This window comes from Camelus ferus, chromosome 1 (genome assembly GCF_009834535.1).
Source record: "Camelus ferus isolate YT-003-E chromosome 1, BCGSAC_Cfer_1.0, whole genome shotgun sequence".
NCBI lineage: Eukaryota > Metazoa > Chordata > Mammalia > Artiodactyla > Camelidae > Camelus > Camelus ferus.
Genome location: NC_045696.1, coordinates 5,444,035 through 5,461,428, shown reverse-complemented (window position 1 = coordinate 5,461,428; position 17,394 = coordinate 5,444,035). Strand labels below are relative to the sequence as shown.

Sequence of the window (17,394 nt, the reverse complement as noted above, 5' to 3'; positions counted from 1 at the left end):
AGTTCTGGTGGAGGCCCGCGTCCTCCATCCGGCAGGCACCTGCGATTGGCTGGAGCCCTCAGGGCCATCTGACATCGCTGAGCCCGCTGTCCTCCCTCGGGCTCCCCTCCCGAGGCTTCCAGGACAGCACACTCGGCTGCATTCCCTCTCCTCACCTCACCTCTTGGCCTCTCCATCCTAGACTCCTTTGCTGATTTCACTTCTTCTTCCCAACCTTGCCAGCCAGCATTTGGAGCATCCCCGGGCCCAGACCTCAGACCTCAGACCTCTGCTCCATTGCTGCTTGCTCTGTCTGAGTCAAATGACCTCTTTCCATGTGTCCTAGTCTGCTCGGCTGTAGGAACCAAACACCACAGACTAGACAACTTAAACCACGGAAATGTATTTGCTCTCCATTCTGGATGCTTAAAGTTCTAGATCAAGGTGTTGGCAACCTTGGTTCCTTCTCAGGCCTCTTGGCTTGTAGATGGTCATCTTCTCCCTGTGTCCTAATCTTTGTAAGGACACCTGCCATACTGGATTAGGGCTCATGCTGACAAACTCATTTTACCTTAAAGACCCAGTCTCCAGCTAGCAGATAACCTTGTTGGGTCCTGCTGAATCATGCCCTCTGCCCGTGACAGGCATGGACGCTGGGGGCCACAGCCCACAGAAGGAGGGAACGTCTTTCCTAGCTTTGGTGGTTCAGTCCCTGCAGAGCCCTCTGACTGTCTTCTTTGGCCACAGGCCACGCCTGGGGCCAATCCGTGTTGCTGGGGAGGGGGGCGGAGGAGTTAGGAGGGGCCATGCCTGACCTGCGGCCCGTCCTTGTGGCCTTGAGGGGTTATAGACAGTGGCTGATACTGTCTCATCAGAACCACAGGGACTAGAGAGTGGGCTGCCTTGCCCTAAGGAAAGACCGCTACCTAGGCCAAGTAGGAGAGGCTGTCCACCACGGAGACCGTCAGGCAAAGGGCAGAAGCCAAAGGGGTAACGTTGTAGTAGAGAAACGGCAGAGCGCCTGGTGTGGGTCTGTCTTTGGGAGGAGATTGTCTCTTGCTCTTACCTCTTAAAAATTACTTCTTAAGTAGCCTCTACCTCTTCTGCCCATGAGTCCATGTCCTGAACAGCTTAAACGGTCCACTAATCACAAGCATTCTCTACATGTTAGTAATTGACTTAACACATACTGTTTCATTTAATGCCTATTTGAAACGCTACTGGAATTACCCCACTTTACAACAGACAAAGTGACCTGCATTAGATTATTAAGAAGCCAAAGGAGAAGTGGACTGTGACAGCAGTAATTCCCTTCACACTGGCCTGAGTTTCTCTGTCCACATAGAGCAGTGACTGAACTCAGGAATGTCCCTGGCTGTGACGAAGGCCTCACACAGCTGTACTGTTCCATGACGCAGAGCTGTGAGGTAGGTGCAGGGAGTCGGCTAGGCAGAAAACCACAGAGGCGACACACCCAGTGCGGCCCTTAAGGTTCTAGGTGGTGCCAGTCTGCATGTTCGTGCCTCAGGGCTGATGTCCATGAACCACGACAAAACACTCTTCTCATTAGGAGCCTGTGGCCACTCCCAGCTCTGGGGGGACAGATGTTTCTATTTGTTCTCTTGTTGTTTGAACAGCATCGTGGCCTTGAAGATTTTGGGGGAGGGTGCTGTCCTTTGTCAGTAGAGATGAAGATCGGAACTTAACAATTAGATTCCTGTTCAGGGATGAGAACCAGGCTGCATCTACATTAAGACAGTCTTTTAATTGGTGCTTTTAGCAGTAATGCCTTTAGTAATGCTGCTCATCTCGGGTAAGAAGTCAAGAGTATCAGACAGGAGAGGGACCTTGGCGCTCCACAGGTCCAGCTTCCTTATTGTAGAGATGATGAAACTGAGTCAGGATCTGATGTCTACAGGAGACAACACCAGAACAAGGATTTCCTACTCATTTCACATTAAACCATAGCATGTAAGATCAAATATCAGATCCTGTAATGTGTAAGCAAAGACCACAAAGTTAAAACCATCCAACTCAGAGGCTCAGAAACTTTAAATAATTTGCCCAAAGCTGTCCTTGCTCAGGTTTCTGTAGCAAAAATACCATAGACTGGGTGACTTAAACAAGAGAAATTTATAGCTCACAGCTCTGGTGGCTGGGATGTCCAAGATCAAGGTGCTGGCAGATTGAGCTCCTGGTGAGGCATGCTTCCTGGTTCTATCTTCACATGGTGGAGAGAGACAGAGAGGGCTTCAAAAGAAGAATCCGGGGGAAGGGGGCACAAACATTCAGTCCATAGCAAAGCTGGAAACTGATCCTGGAGTTCTAACTCCAACTGTAAAGCCTAGAATTCAAATTAGAGCCAGAGGTACACATTTTTAAAGCAAGTATATGCTTTGATTTCCAGCAGTTTACGACTGACAGTTGCTCCACATTAATTCATCAGATTTTTGTCTAATACTTACTGTGGGCCAGGGTTCCTGCCCTCTTGGAACTCACTTTTTATTAAAGAAAATGGTTTGGAGACAGGCATTCCCAGTGCAGAGTGATAAGGGCTTTGGTGAGCTTCATGCTGGGTGCAGTGGGTGCACGGAGATGGGGTACCTAACATATTCTTGAGGGACCAGGAACGCTCTCCAGGGAAAGTGAAATCTAACCTGAGACTTGTGTAAGACCCAGCCTCATGGGAGGAGCAGGAGGGCTTCAGAGAGAAAATCTATTGTGTGGAAAGGCTGGATGTGAGCAGGAGCGTGATGAATTGGGGAAAGAAATATTGTTCAACCCAGTAGAAGCAGAGTCCAAAGGGGTAAGACTGGCTGTGGACTGAATGGTTGTCCCCCCCAACCTCCTGCCCAAATTCACAAGTCAAATCCCTAGTCCCCAACATGATGACATTTCGAGTTGGGACCTTTGGGAGGTGACTAGGTTGTGAGGGTGGAGCCCTCCTGATGCGATTAGTGCCTTTATCTGAAGAGACATAAGAGAGATCATCTCTCTCCACCATGTGAGGATACAGCAAGAAGCCCAAGAAGGCATTTGTCTGAAAAGCAGGAAAGAGAATCTCTCACCAGGAACCGAATCTGCTGCTGCTTTGATTTTGGACTTCAGCCCCCAAAACCGTGAGAAACACATCTGTTCTTTAAGCCACCCAGGCTGTGGTATGGTTATGGGAGCTCAAGCTGACGAAGACAAGGCTAGGTCATTTGGAGCCAGATGATGAATAACTTCACAAGATGTGGTGGGACACAATCCACAATGGTCCTCCAGGACCTCCCACCCAAATCTCCAGGACTGTGAATATGATGAGACAGTACAGCCATGATTATGTTACATTACATGGAAAAAGGGGTTTTGCAGACACAGTTAAGGTTACTAATCATTGGCTTTGAGTTAATGAAAAGGGAGATTATCTGGGTGAGTCCAGTCTAATCAGACGAGCCCTTTAAAAGCAGAGAGTTTTTCCTGGCTGGTGGCAGAAGGAGATGTCAGAATGATGCCAAGATTGAGGGCAATACAACGTGCTGCTACTGGCTTAAGGATGGAGGCAGCCACTGTCAGGGAAGGTGGGCATCTTCAGCAAATGGCCAGAGTGGAAGTGGGACTTCAGTCCTACAGCTCTGAGGAACAGGACATGCCAACAACCTGGATGAACCTGGAAGTGGATTCTTTCCCAAAACTTTCAGATAAGGGCCCAGCCTGGCTGGCACCTTCACAATGATGTGAGGTCCTTAGCAGACCCCTGTCCAGCACATTCAGACTTCTTGCCTGCAGAGCTGTGAGATAATAAGTAGTGTGAGGTGATTTGTTACACAGCAACAGAGAACTCCTATTCAAGCCAAGTTAAAAACAGTTAGACATTATCTGAAAAAGATGAAGACAGTATCTTTTAAAAGTCCAGAGAGGGGGCCAGGATGGAGTGGCAGACTGGATAATAAAGCAAGAACCTTCAATAGGCTGCATACAAGAGACCCACTTTAGGGAGAAGGACACATATAGACTGAGAGGGAGAGGATGGAAAAGGATACTCCATGCAATTGAAAAGCCAAAAAAGCAGGTGTTGCAGTACTGATTTCAGACAAAATAGACTTTATAACAAAGGCCATAAAGAAAGGTAAAGAAGGACATTTTATAATGATTAAAGGAGTAATACAAGATGAGGATATTGCACTCGTTAACATACATGCACCCAATATAGGAGCACCTAAATACATAAAACAATTACTAACAGAGATAAAGGGGGATATTGATGGGAATACAATCATAGCTGGAGATTTTAACACCACATTAACATCACTACACAGATCTTCCAGATAGAAGATAAATGAGGCAACAGAGAATCTAAATAATACAATAGAAAAATTAGATTTGGTGGGTATTTTCAGAGCATTACACCCCCCAAAAATAGGATATACATTCTTTTCAAGTGCACATGGAACATTTTCTAGGGTTGATCATGTACTTGGGCACAAAAGAAACCTCAACAATTTTAAGAAGATAGAAATGATCTCAAGCATCTTTACTGACCACAATGCCATAAAACTAGAAGTCAACTACAGAGATACAAAAGATAAAAAAAGGAAAGCATGGAGATTAAACAACATGTTATTAAAAAAAAAAACCCAATGGGTCAATGATGAAATCAAAGTCAAAATTAAAAAATACCTTGAGACAAATGAAAATGAAAACACAACCACAAAAAGTTTATGGGATGCAGCAAAGGCAGTGCTACGAGGGAAGTTTATAGCGATACAGGCCTTCCTCAAAAAAGAAGAGCAATCTCAAATCAGCAATCTAACCCACCAGCTAAAAGATTTAGAAAAAGAAGAGCAAAAACCCCAAAAAGCAGCAGAAGGAAGAAAATAATAAAGATCAAGGAGGAAATAAATAAAATAGAGATTTAAAAAACAATAGAAAAAATCAATCAAACCAAAAGACAGTTTTTTGAAAGAGTAAATAAAATCGACAAACCTCTGGCCAAACTCACAAGGAAGAAAAAAGAGAGAGAGCACAAGTAAGCAAAATAAGAAAGAAAAATGGAGAAAGTACAACAAATAACATAGAAATACAAAATTTCATATGAGAATATTACAAAAAACTTTATGGAACCAAAATGGATAACCTAGAGGAGATGGACAAGTTTTTGGAAACATACAGTCCACCAAGACTGAACCAAGAAGAAACTGACCACTTAAACAAACCAATCACTAGAAATCAAATCAAATTAGCAATAAAAAAACCTCCATACAAATAAAAGTCCAGGACCGGACGGCTTCACGGGGGAATTCTACCAAACTTACAAAGAACAACCCATAACAGTCCTTCTCAAACTCTTCCAGAAGATTGAAAAGGAGGGAATACTCCCAAACTCATTCTATGAAGCCACCATCACCCTGATACCAAAACCAGGCAAAGACACTACAAAAAAAGAGAATTATAGGTCAATTATCACTGATGAACATAGATGCAAAAATCCTCACCAAAATATTAGCAAATAGAGTCCAACAGCACATAAAGAGATTATACATCATGATCAAGTGGGGTTCATCCCAGGGACACAAGGGTGGTTAAACATACAGAAATCAGTCAGTGTAATACATCACATCAACAAGAGGGAGGATAAAACCACATGATCATCTCAATAGATGCAGAAAAAGCATTAGATAAAATTCAACACCCATTTATGATAAAAACTCTCACCAAAGTGGGTATAGAGGGACCACATCTCAACCTAATAAAAGCTATATATGACAAACCTAAAGCCAGCATAGTACTCAATGGTGAAAAACTCAAAAGCTTCCCACTAAAATCTGGGACAAGACAAGGCTGCCCTCTATCACCACTCTTATTCAACATAGTCTTGGAAGTCCTAGCCATAGCAATCAGGCAAGAGAGAGAAATAAAAGGGATTCAAACTGGAAAAGAAGAGGTAAAAGTGTCACTATATGCCGATGACATGTTACTGTATATAGAAAACCCTAAAAGGTCCACACAAAAGCTACTAGAGCTGATTGAAGAATTCAGCAAGGTAGCAGGTTACAAGATTAATGTTCAAAAATCAGTTGCATTTCTTTACACTAATGATGAATCAACAGAAAAAGAAAGTAAAGAAACAATCCCCTTTAAAATAGCACCTGAAGTAATAAGATACCTAGGAATAAATCTAACCAAGGAGGTGAAAGAATTACATACAGAAAACTATAAACCATTGATGAAGGAAATTAAAGAAGACTTTAAAAAATGGAAAGCTATCCCATGCTCCTGGATTGGAAGAATCAATATTGTTAAAATGGTCACACTGCCCAAGGCAATCTACAAATTTAATGCAATCCCTATCAAATTACCCAGGACATATTTCACAGAACTAGAACAAAGCATTATAAAATTTATATGGAACCACAAAAGACTTAAAATTGCCAAAGCATTACTGAAGGAAAAGAAAGAGGCTGGAGGAATAACTCTCCCAGACTTCAGACAATACTATAGAGCTACAGTCATCAAGACAGCATGGTATTGGTACAAAAACAGACATATAGACCAACGGAACAGAATAGAGAGTCCAGAAATGAACCCACAAACTTCTGGTCAACTAATCTTCAACAAAAGAGGCAAGAATATACAATGGAATAAAGACAATCTCTTCAGCAAATGCTGTTGGGAAAACTGGGCAGGAGAATGTAAATCAGTGAAGCTAGTACACTGCCTTACACCATACACAAAAATAAACTCAAAATGGATCAAAGGCTTAAACATAAGACAAGATACAATAAACCTCTTAGAAGAAAATATAGGCAAAACATTATCTGACATACATCTCAAAAATGCTCTTCTGGGACAGTCTACCCAAGCAATAGAAATAAAGGCAAGAATAAACAAATAGGACCTAATTAAACTTACAAGCTTCTGCACAGCAAAGAAAACCATAAGTAAAATAAAACGACAACCTACGGAATGGGAGGACATTTTTGCAAATGAAACCGACAAATTCTTGATCTCCAGAATATACAAGCAGCTCATACGACTTAATAAGAAAAAACAAACAACCCAATCCAAAAACGGGCAGAAGATCTAAACAAGCAATTCTCCCAGGAATAAATACAAATGATCAATAGGAACATGAAAAAAAGCTCAATATCACTAATTATCAGAGAAATGCAAATCAAAACTACAATGAGGTATCACCTCACACCAGTCAGAATGGCCATCATTCAAAAATCCACAAATGACAAATGCTGGAGAGGCTGTGGAGAAAGGGGAACCCTCCTACACTATTGGTGGGAATTCAGTTTGGTGCAGCCACTGTGGAAGACAGTATGGAGATTCTCAAAAGACTAGGAATAGACTTACCGTATGACCCAGGAATCCCGCTCCTGGGCATGTATCAGAAGGAACCCTACTTCAAAATGACACCTGCACCCCAATGTTCACAGCAGCACTATTTACAATAGTCAAGACATGGAAACAGCCTAGATGTCCATCAACAGATGACTGGATAAAGAAGAAGTGGTATATTTATACAATGGAATACGATTCAGCCATAAAAACTGACAACATAACGCCATTTGCAGCAGCATGGATGTTCCAGGAGAATGTCATTCTAAGTGAAGTAAGCCAGAAAGAGAAAGAAAAATACCTTATGGGATCGCTCATATGTGGAATCTAAAAAACAAAACAAAACAAAACATAAATACAAAACAGAAACAGACTCATAGACATAGAATACGAACTTGTGGTTGCCAAGGGGCGGAGGGTTGGAAGGGATAGACTGGGATTTCAAAATGTAGAATAGATAAACAAGATGATACTGTATAGCACAGGGAAATACATACAAGATCTTATGGTAGCTCACGGAGGAAAAAAATGTGACAGTGAATATATGTATGTTCGTGTATAACTGAAAAATTGTGCTCTACACTGGAATTTGACACAACATTGTAAAATGACTAAACTCAATTAAAAAAGTTAAAAAAAAAGTCCAAATGTATCCAACAAGAATTTCAGGAGGACTGAGAGAATGGAGGCGGGGCAGTATGAGTATTCTCAGAGAGAGGAAGAAACAAAAGAAGGAGATGATTATTTTGCTAAAACAAGGCCTCTGTACCCCACTTACTGAGTTGAGACTAAAGGACAGGGTTTTGGATGAGGCAGAAAAGGCAGCTTTGTTTCTCTGCCATGCAAAAGAGGTCACAGTGGGCTAATGCTTCTAAGACTGTGAGCCTGCTGGGGAGAGAAGGCAGGGATTTTTACAGTAAAAGTGAAGAGTTCAAGGGTGGAGCTGGTTTCCATAGAGACCGCATGCAGGGTAACAAATTACTGCAAAGTTGTTTCTGTTTTTGCAGATGCCAACTTTCCCTTCCCTCTGCTGGGTATTAAGTTCAGTTCTGGCTTTAGGAGTCTCTTAATAGCCTTGTTTCTAGAACAAAGGATTCATAGGAAGGGACTCTGTGGAAAAGAGCTCTAGAGAGAAACTTGTGCAATTTAAAGTCAGGCTGATAAATGCTTTCAGCCTTTTAAGCAGGCTGAGGCCTGTAACCTCCTGCGGCAGGCTGAGGCCTACAGCTCCAACAATAGGATATAAGGAAACCACAAGGGGTTAGGAGCAGGGCACTGGAGTCAGAAGCAGGGCACTGAGCATGATCCTTGCACACAGCACCACAAGAGGGTTGGGTCGATGACAGAAACCCTTTAAACCAGTACACAGTTAAGCAGTTACAAAACCAGATTCTACAGGCCCTGCAAGCACTCAGCACACAGGGTGATGATCGAGCCCCACCAGCCACTGGGAGACACCAGCCACCAGGGTGTGTTTGAACACTCGGACAAAGAGAAGATCTCCAAAGCTCTGGAGAGAAAAAGAACACGTGTCAGAATTGTGCTGAATTTCTCAGTTTTACTCTCAGGGATTATTTCCAACCTAGACATTTTTACTTAGCCAAACTATCCATGGGGCGTAAAAGTAGAACGAACACATTTTTGAACATATATGGGTGAAAGAAAGGACTTTTTGTGTTAAAAATTGAGATTTTACTACTAATAGAGGTAAAGAATCACTGCATGATGGACTTCAGGAAGAAGCCTAGAAAAGCACACACAATTAATAACTCATGCTGGTTGACATCTCTCAATCCCTACACAGATAAAGGGAGAAATAAGTGTCTCTTCTCCCTCTCGCACAGGAAGAACACTGATAAATACCGCCCTGCCTCAGGCTATGGGGTAAATCTTAACAAATGCCTGAAGAGTGACTATCATGGGGACTGTATTTTCTGACCCCGGTGCAATATAAAAAAATGCCAAAAAGCCAGCCCCAAACCCCTCTTCCTTCCTCGCCATCACGTGTTTAGAAGCTGAAAAACATATCTCTAAAGAATTCATGTGCCAAAGGGGCCAAAACAGACATCACAAATGTAGAGGACTAAACACAAACTTACTTACCTACCACACTTTCGGGGCATGACTTGGGCTGCAGTTAGAGGGTTGTGCAGCTCATTCAGAGCATGAGGGCGCCGGAGAGGGGGTCGGGACACTAAAAATCTGTGGAGCTGAGTGGCATACTCCCAGAGGAAGGGCTTTTTTTTCTGTTACAAATAAGAGCGCCAGCCACTTGCCAAGCTGTGCCCCCAGGAAGCAGAGAGGCACCTTTAAAAGTCTGCACAAAGGGGCCCTAAGGGCTAGTGGAGCCCTGAATGAGGCTGGCATGGTACAGGGAAGCCAAGTTGTAACCCTGGAAGTGTTTGCTTAAAAAGAGAGTTTGGAAAGGCTCTAAACAGTCAGTACAAAAAAAATGCAATGAAATAATTGCAAAAAAAAAAAAAAGTAATGATAAGAAAATAATAAGAGCAGAAACCTATAAAACGGAAATTAAACAATCAAATATGAAACAGAGATTTAAAAGCCTCAAACTGGTTCTTTGAAAGTACTTTCAAAAAGCGGTATTTTTTTTTGTTGTGTTTTTTTTTTGGGGGGGGGGTAATTAGGCTTATTTATTATTGTTATTTTTTAATGGAGGTCCTGGGGATTGAACCAGGACCTAATGCCAAGTAACACTCTACCACTGAGCTATACTATTCCAGCCAAAGAGGTATATTTTTGGTATGAGGAATTAAGAAAAAAGGAGAGAAGCAACAGACAATATTAGGAGTTTTAAAGAGGAAATCCAATTATAGATTGAGTAGAAAGTGGAAAATTATAAGGGAGAGTATGAGCCAAAATATTGGAAAACATCTAAGAGCTGAGACAATTTTCTAGAAAAACAATGACCAAAACTGGCCCTAAGAAGAAACAGAACTACATCCACATGTAAGCACAACTTCATTATAAACACTGGATCGGTGGTCAATAAAAAGCTCAGGCATTTACAGGACATATTTTATCTTCCAAGATTCAATAACACCCATTGTATGCAAATTGTCCTAGAAAATAGAAAAAAGGACATCATTTTTCAATGAATATTATGAGGCTTGTGTGACATCAATACTAAAACCAGGCAGGCCCAGTACAAGAGAGGGAAATTTTGGACCAATCTCACCTACAAAAATAGATGTAAAGATCACGAATAATCTACTACTGAAATGAATGTTGCAGTATCTTAAAAAATATGATAGTATTGTTTAAGATGAGAAATGGTAGGTGTAATTTACAGTAACAGGATGTATTAGGGTGTAAGTTTGGCTCCTGGAACAGAGAGATCTAAAATAATAGCAACTTTAATAAGATAGAATTTCATGTCTTGAACAAAACTCTGGACAGGTGGTCTAGAGGCAGGGTGGTGACTCGTGATCAACAGTGACATAGACTCTGTCATTGCCTTGCCACCTTGAACATGTGGCTGCCATCGTGTGGTCCATATGGCCACTCCAGCCCCTGCCTTCGTGATATACTCTACGTAGAAAGAAGGGAGAATGGGCAAGCAGAGATCGTGCCTGCCTATCCCCTGGCCGCCCCCGCAACCCTGAAGGGCAAGAAGTGGAAATCACCCACACTTCTTCAAATCACAGCTCATAAGCCAGAACTAATTCATGTGGCCATGTCTACCTGCAAGGGATTTGGGGAAAGCATTGAGTAGGCATGTGTCCCCCTGAAATTTTACCACTGTGGAAGAAAAAAAGAACAGATAATAAGGGAAATCTAGCTGTCTCTGCCCCAAAGAGAGGAAAAAAAAGATTCTCTTATTGAATGCAGAGAAAACATTTAACAAAATTAAATCCCTTTTGTTATCAGTCAGTGTTCTCCAGATACGCAGAAAAAGTATATATTTCTACTCAAGTTTATATATTAACAGAGTGCATGTGTGTGTATGTGTGTATATACATACACACACAAACAGATTTATTTCAAGCAGTTGGCTTAGGTGATTGTGGAGGCTGGCAAGTCTGAAATCTGTAGGCAGGTCAGCAGACTGGAAACTCTCAGACAAGAGCTGACGTTGCAGTCTTGAGGCAGAAATTCTTTTCTAGGAAACTTCAGTATGCTCTTAAAGTCTTCAACTGATTAGATGAGGCCCACCCTCATCCAATTGGCGAGTACTTCATTGCGGTGTAATCTGCTTTACTTAAAGTCAACTGATTGTAGAGGCTGACCACATCTACAAAATATCTCCACTGCCACATCTCAATTAGTGTTTGACTGGATAACTGGGGACTCCAGCCTAGCTGAGTTGACTTTTACCAAACTAACCATCATACCACTCATGCAAAAAAAAAAAAAAAAAGGAAAAAGCAAGTAAATTAGGCTTTGAAAGTATTTCCTTAACCTGATAAAGGCAAATGCAGCCCATATTGGTTATGTTTTACATCTCAATATTTGTGCATATTTTTAGGCTGCCCAGCATCTGCATCTCCTTGGTACATTTGGGAATCCACCTTTCCGTGAATGTCAGTGAGAGTCTAGCCCCATTTACTACTCTAGAAACCCAAAAGGCCAGATCCCACCCCAACTCCTCCCCAGCCACTCTGTCTTTAAGTCTTGCTGATTGGATGGTCTACCAGTGACCTTGATCTGGAATGGGTTCCACAAAGAAGCAGCGCTAGCTAGGGACTGTCTCTGGTGGCAGCGGCAGAAGCATCTGGCCAGTGTCCTCACCAGGCTGCTCTTGGAAATTTCCCTGGGCCCTGGGTTTCCACCTGGCTTCTTTGGTTCATGCTTGTTCCCTAAGTCTGCTTTTTTCCTGCCTTCTTATTGATTCTGTCAGAAGCATGATACCTCTTTGTTGCTGTGGCTTTTGTGATCAGTTTAGCCTGAGTCAGTTTCTGCTGTTTGTAACCATAGACTCTAATTGGTATACACAGAAAGCTTACGGCGGAAATCAAACTTAATGGTGAAATGTTAGAACATCTTTTAGAGTGGTGTTTCTGGACTGGAACAGAGGCAATATTGCTTCCTGGGGGACACTTGGCAATGGCTGGAGGTTTTTCTTGTCCCAGCCTGGAGGAGCAGTGTGCAGGCGGCGGGGAGGGCTCTGTCCCAGGGCATCCAGCATCCGGTGGGTGGAGGCCAGGGGTGGTGCTGCACGTCCTGCAGAGTCAACAGTGCTGAGAGGGAGAAACTCTGCTTTACAGTAAGAACCAAGACAGGGAGCTTTGCTTTCAGTGTTTCTATTCAGTGTCATATTGGAGAATGTAGAAAGCAAAGTAAAATAAGTGAAAAAGAGATAGAAGGACTGCAAAGGGAAAAATGTTTATCTGCTGATGATATGATCTAATACCTGAAGATAACATCAGAAACTAGCAAAACCATAAACAGCTCATCACTGCTGCTGGATATAAGATCGACACGTGTAAGTCAATAACATGCCAACAACAACCACTTAAAAAGGAATAATAGTACTTCTCTGGGCTAGTTTGCAACTTCTTGTGAATATACAGTTATATCAAAATAAAAAGTTTTGAAAGCTAATTTCAAAAATTCCTTTAGTAACAGCAACAAGAAGTATATGATATTTCAGATTAATTTAGCAAAAGTATGTAAGAAGTTTATGAAGAAAATTACATATCTTAAATGAGGAACAAAATAAGAATTAAATAAGAGACATATCATATTCATATTTGGAAAAATCCAATGGGGGAGGATGTCATTTCTTTAAAAATTCCTCTATACATTCAATGCAGTGCCAACAAAAACCCCAGCAAGGTTTTTTTTTCTATAGAACTTGACACACTGACCATATGGAAGAGCAAAGGGCCAAATATGTAAACTCTGGGTTGTGTGTGCCTAGGTGTGTGCCAATTTAAAAAAGTTACAAGCAGAATCTTGCTCTGGCTTTCTCACATGGGTTGGGTTAAAAGCAGGTAGAACTGGAAGCAAGGAAATCCATGCTGCTAATCCAGGCAAGAGGAAATGACCAAAGCCAGGTGGGAATTGCATGGAAATATTTACGGAGTGAGATGTACAGATTGTGGCGATTAATTAAATATGCGGAACAAGAGAAGGAGGAGAATAGGATGATACCAAGGGTTTCAGATTTGCCAACTTGGTAGACAGTGATTCCATTTCCTGGCTTAGAAAACACAAAAGGAGGACTGGTTTTTGGGAGAGAAAATATTGACTGAGTGTAGGTTCTGTCGACGAAAATTCAATTAACTATCAAGTTAAGAGAAAAAAAGCAGGTGCATAACATAAATATATTTTTAAAACGTGGAATTAATATCAAAGAGCATAAAAATGATCCAACTGCATTAACATCTTTTAAAATACAGTCCCTTTCTAATAATAGTTAAGCAGTTTTGTAGCTTTAACACACGACCCAAAGCACAGGAAAGACTATGATGGCTCAGCACCACCCAATTTATCATTTCACTTACCAAGTAAAACTTCTTGTGTTATTCCTTAATTATTATTATTATTTACAAAATTCTTTAGCGAGTGCTGCTTTCAATTCATGTAGTTTCAAAGTGGGGAACCAAAGAGATTAAGTAATGTACTTTAAAAAGAAAAAAAAGAAAGCGAATTTTATTTGAGCCAAACTGAGGATTATAAGCCAGGAAGCAGATTCCCGGAAAGCTCTCAGAACAGTTCCTCCTTAAGAAGTCGAAAGTGTATCCATTTTCAAGACAAAAGATCGTACATCAAAATGACATAATTGATACTAATATTTTACAGAAAGTTCACAAAGGATGTGTAATCCAGGTAAGAGCATACAAAGCAAGAGCAGGTCACCAAGACCCCCTACAGAGGTGGGAAAGAACATTATTCTTTCAAGAAGTTACATTGCCAGTATCAGAAGAAAGGGAAAAATAATTGATCTTTATGCCCGAGCAGGCACTGCCATCTTTGAGGAGCTCTGGTTAATGTGTACTGAATATGCTCACTGCGTGCTAGGGAGGGAGAAGCCCCAGACAAACACACAGAGAGGATTTTATGTTTAATTTTTTCTTGTCCTGCCTTAAAATATAAGTTTTATTTTATCAGTTTGGGCAGAGAGAATTTGCACCGGGTGTGGCCATCCAAGTGGACGTGTCTGGGAGGTAGCTGACTGTACAGGCCTGAGAGCCCCAGAGAAAAATCTGGAGTGGAGACCTAAGTCTAGGACACCAGGTCATAATAGAAGCAGTAAAAATGAATGAAGATCACCAAAAACAGTCATTAGATAAGAAGAGGGTGTGATTAAGAACCCCGAGGAACAGGCAGAACAAGAAGGAAAAGAGAGTGAGGAGCACTCAGGGGGAGGAGGAAAGCAGAGGGCCCTCTGTCGCCGCGGCCAGGAGGAGACGTGGCGTGCGGGTGAGGCCAGCAGAGGCCCGTGGCCCAGGTTCACGGAGAAGAGGGCCTGCGATTGGGCACCTGGGTCCAGCAGCCGGGGCGTCATGGGAAACTTGGCAAGAGCCCTTTCAGAAGCACGGGAGGAGAGGAAGCCCGGATGGAGTGGATGGTGTGCACCAAAGGCGAGGAAGTGGGGACAGTGGCGTTTCTTTTCTCTCTTAACCAGTTTGGGTAACTGTGTGTGTGGAGTGGAGGTCAAGGACTGGCTGGTTATGAATGAGAGGCTTGGGAGCTAGGCCGAAGCTGAGGGCGCTGCAGTTCAGTCTCATTCTAGGTGCTGAAGAGGTGCGGAGACAGGGAATTTCAGCTTTCTTTATCCTGGGTCTGTCTGATGAGAATCAGTGATGAATTACAGAAGGCGGAAGCCATCTAGTTGTCCATCAGAAGACTCCCTTGCATAAAGCTGGACGCGTCCACACAGTGGATCACGCTGGAGAAGTGCAAAGGAACGGAGAAGGTTTCTCTATACAGATACGGGCTGATCTCCAGGCCATACTCGGTGAAACATGCAAGGTGCAGAGCCGTGTTCATGGTGTGCTGTTCCTCGTGTGAATGCATGTATTTGCTTATATTTTCAAGAAGAAAGCCTGGAAGGATACATAAAACTAATAGTGATGGTTATCCAAAGACAGGTGTGGAGGGAAGACGTCCATGAGTATATTTATTATATAGTCTTTCAAAAAAATACCTTTTGGGGGTGAGATAATTAGGTTTACCCATTTATATATTACTTTTGGTGGAGGTACTGGGGATTGAACCCGGGACCTCATGCCTGCGAGGCATGCACTCTACCACTGAGCTAGACCCTCCCCACTTTACATTTTAATATAGAGTGCCATCTTGGAACCATGCATATGTTTTATGTAGTTTAATACATTAAATCAAAGTAAGATAAAAAGCAATTTCTAAAAACTGGAAACAGTTGATCCTACCCCTATCAAGTTGTCACAGAACCGCACAGAAAAGAGATTTCCTTGGTGACTTTAAACACATTGTTTTGAATCTACATATCTAGGAAAAGGTGTTCTAAGGCTCAAAAGAAGAGTAAATACATCTTAAACTCCGTCAGTACTCTTACTGACAGTAGTAATAGTAATTCTGTTAATATGAGACTATTACATGTTATTAATATAAAGCAAATATGTAATTGTTGGACTGTCATTAGAAACCAAGATTTCTAGTATAAAAGAGATACAAGCATAAAGTCAAAGAATTTAAATAAAAACCTTCTAATACTAAATTTGAATGGGATATATCAAAATGGTCTTATGATTTTTTTTCCTCTTAGAAAATATTTCCAAGCTCTGTCCATCAAAAAGTCCAAGAAGCAATGACACCCAGACTGTGGTTTCTAATACAATTTCCCCGTGAAAGAAATCAGTTTTTTTTGTGGGGGGGGGGAAGAAAAGGACTGACTCGTGGTCTGAGAAAGAAAATGGACAAGGTGAGGCTCATCTTGTGTCAGAAAGCAAGGATGCTGTTCAAGGGGTACCACAGTGAGGACAATCAGGTGTCACAGGGCAGAGGAAGGACATACACCTAGGAATTTAGGTGGCAAATGGCTTATTAAAAAAATCCAGACTGGAACCTGGCTTCTGGCTCCCTAGCTCTGGATTTTGCCATCCCGTAAGACTTTTGTATAAAATAGAAAACTGCCCTGTCCTCCTGGCCGCTTAGCTAGGTGCCCTTGGGAAGATCATCTCCTGCATAAACTTAGGTGATGGCTGTATTAGTTAGCTAACACTATGTAACAAATTTCCACCACAGCAGCTTAAACCAACAACATCTGTTATCTCACAGTTTCTCTAAGAATCCAGGTATAGCTTAGCTGAGTGTCTCTGGCTCAGGGTCTCTTATAAGGCTGCAATCAAGGTGGCGGCTTATGTCTCATCCGAAGGTTTGACTGGGTGTGGACCCATGTCCAAACTCACTCAGCGGTTGTTGGCTGGATTCAGATCTGTATAATTTAGGGATCTACCAGAAAACAGAACCAGTAGGATATGTCTATGCCTATGTCCACATGCACATCTATGTCCAAATCCACACCAGCACCCACATCCACTTCAGCATCTGGACCCGCACCCACACCCACACCCACACCCACATCTACATCTCATCTCATCTCTGTCTATCTAGATCTATAAGTTGCAAGGAATTGGCTTAGTAATTGTGGTGGCTGGCTAGGTAAATCCGAAATCCAGAGGGTAGGCTGTCAGGAAGGCAGGTGAAATCTTTGGGCAGGAGCTGATGCTACAATCCACATCCTCAGGGAAACCTCAGTTCTGTGTTTAAGGGGTTTCAATTCATTGAATCAGACTCAGGCTATCCAGGAAAATCTCCTTTGCATAAAGTCAGCTGATTCTAGATGTTAATCACATCTATGAAATACCTTCACAACAACACCTGGATTAGTGTGTAATTGAATAGTTGGGTACTGCAGCCTGGCCAGGTTGACACATAAAACTGACCATCACAAATCCCACCCAGCCGGTGGGTGCTCTCAGTTCCCTGCCATGAGAGCTTCTCTATGGGGCAGCTCACAACACAGCAGCTGGCTTCCTCGGAGCAAGGGAGTGAGGAAGTCCAAGCTGGACAGAAGCTGTAGTTCTTTGTAACCTGATCTCTGGAGTGATGCCTCATCACTTTCGTTGTGTTCTTTTC

The 17,394-nt window shown here is 42.3% G+C and overlaps 1 protein-coding gene and 1 non-coding gene across 2 annotated transcripts in view; one reads left to right on the top strand and one right to left on the bottom strand.

Annotated features, from left to right (window-relative positions):
• The window catches only part of B3GALT5 (beta-1,3-galactosyltransferase 5), a 79,431-nt gene that overhangs the window by 41,079 nt on the left and 20,958 nt on the right, over window positions 1-17,394 (top strand). The gene's annotated exons all lie outside the window — the stretch shown is intronic.
• On the bottom strand, window positions 15,471-15,542 carry TRNAA-CGC. The gene has a single exon. It is a non-coding gene; the product is annotated as a tRNA-Ala (tRNA).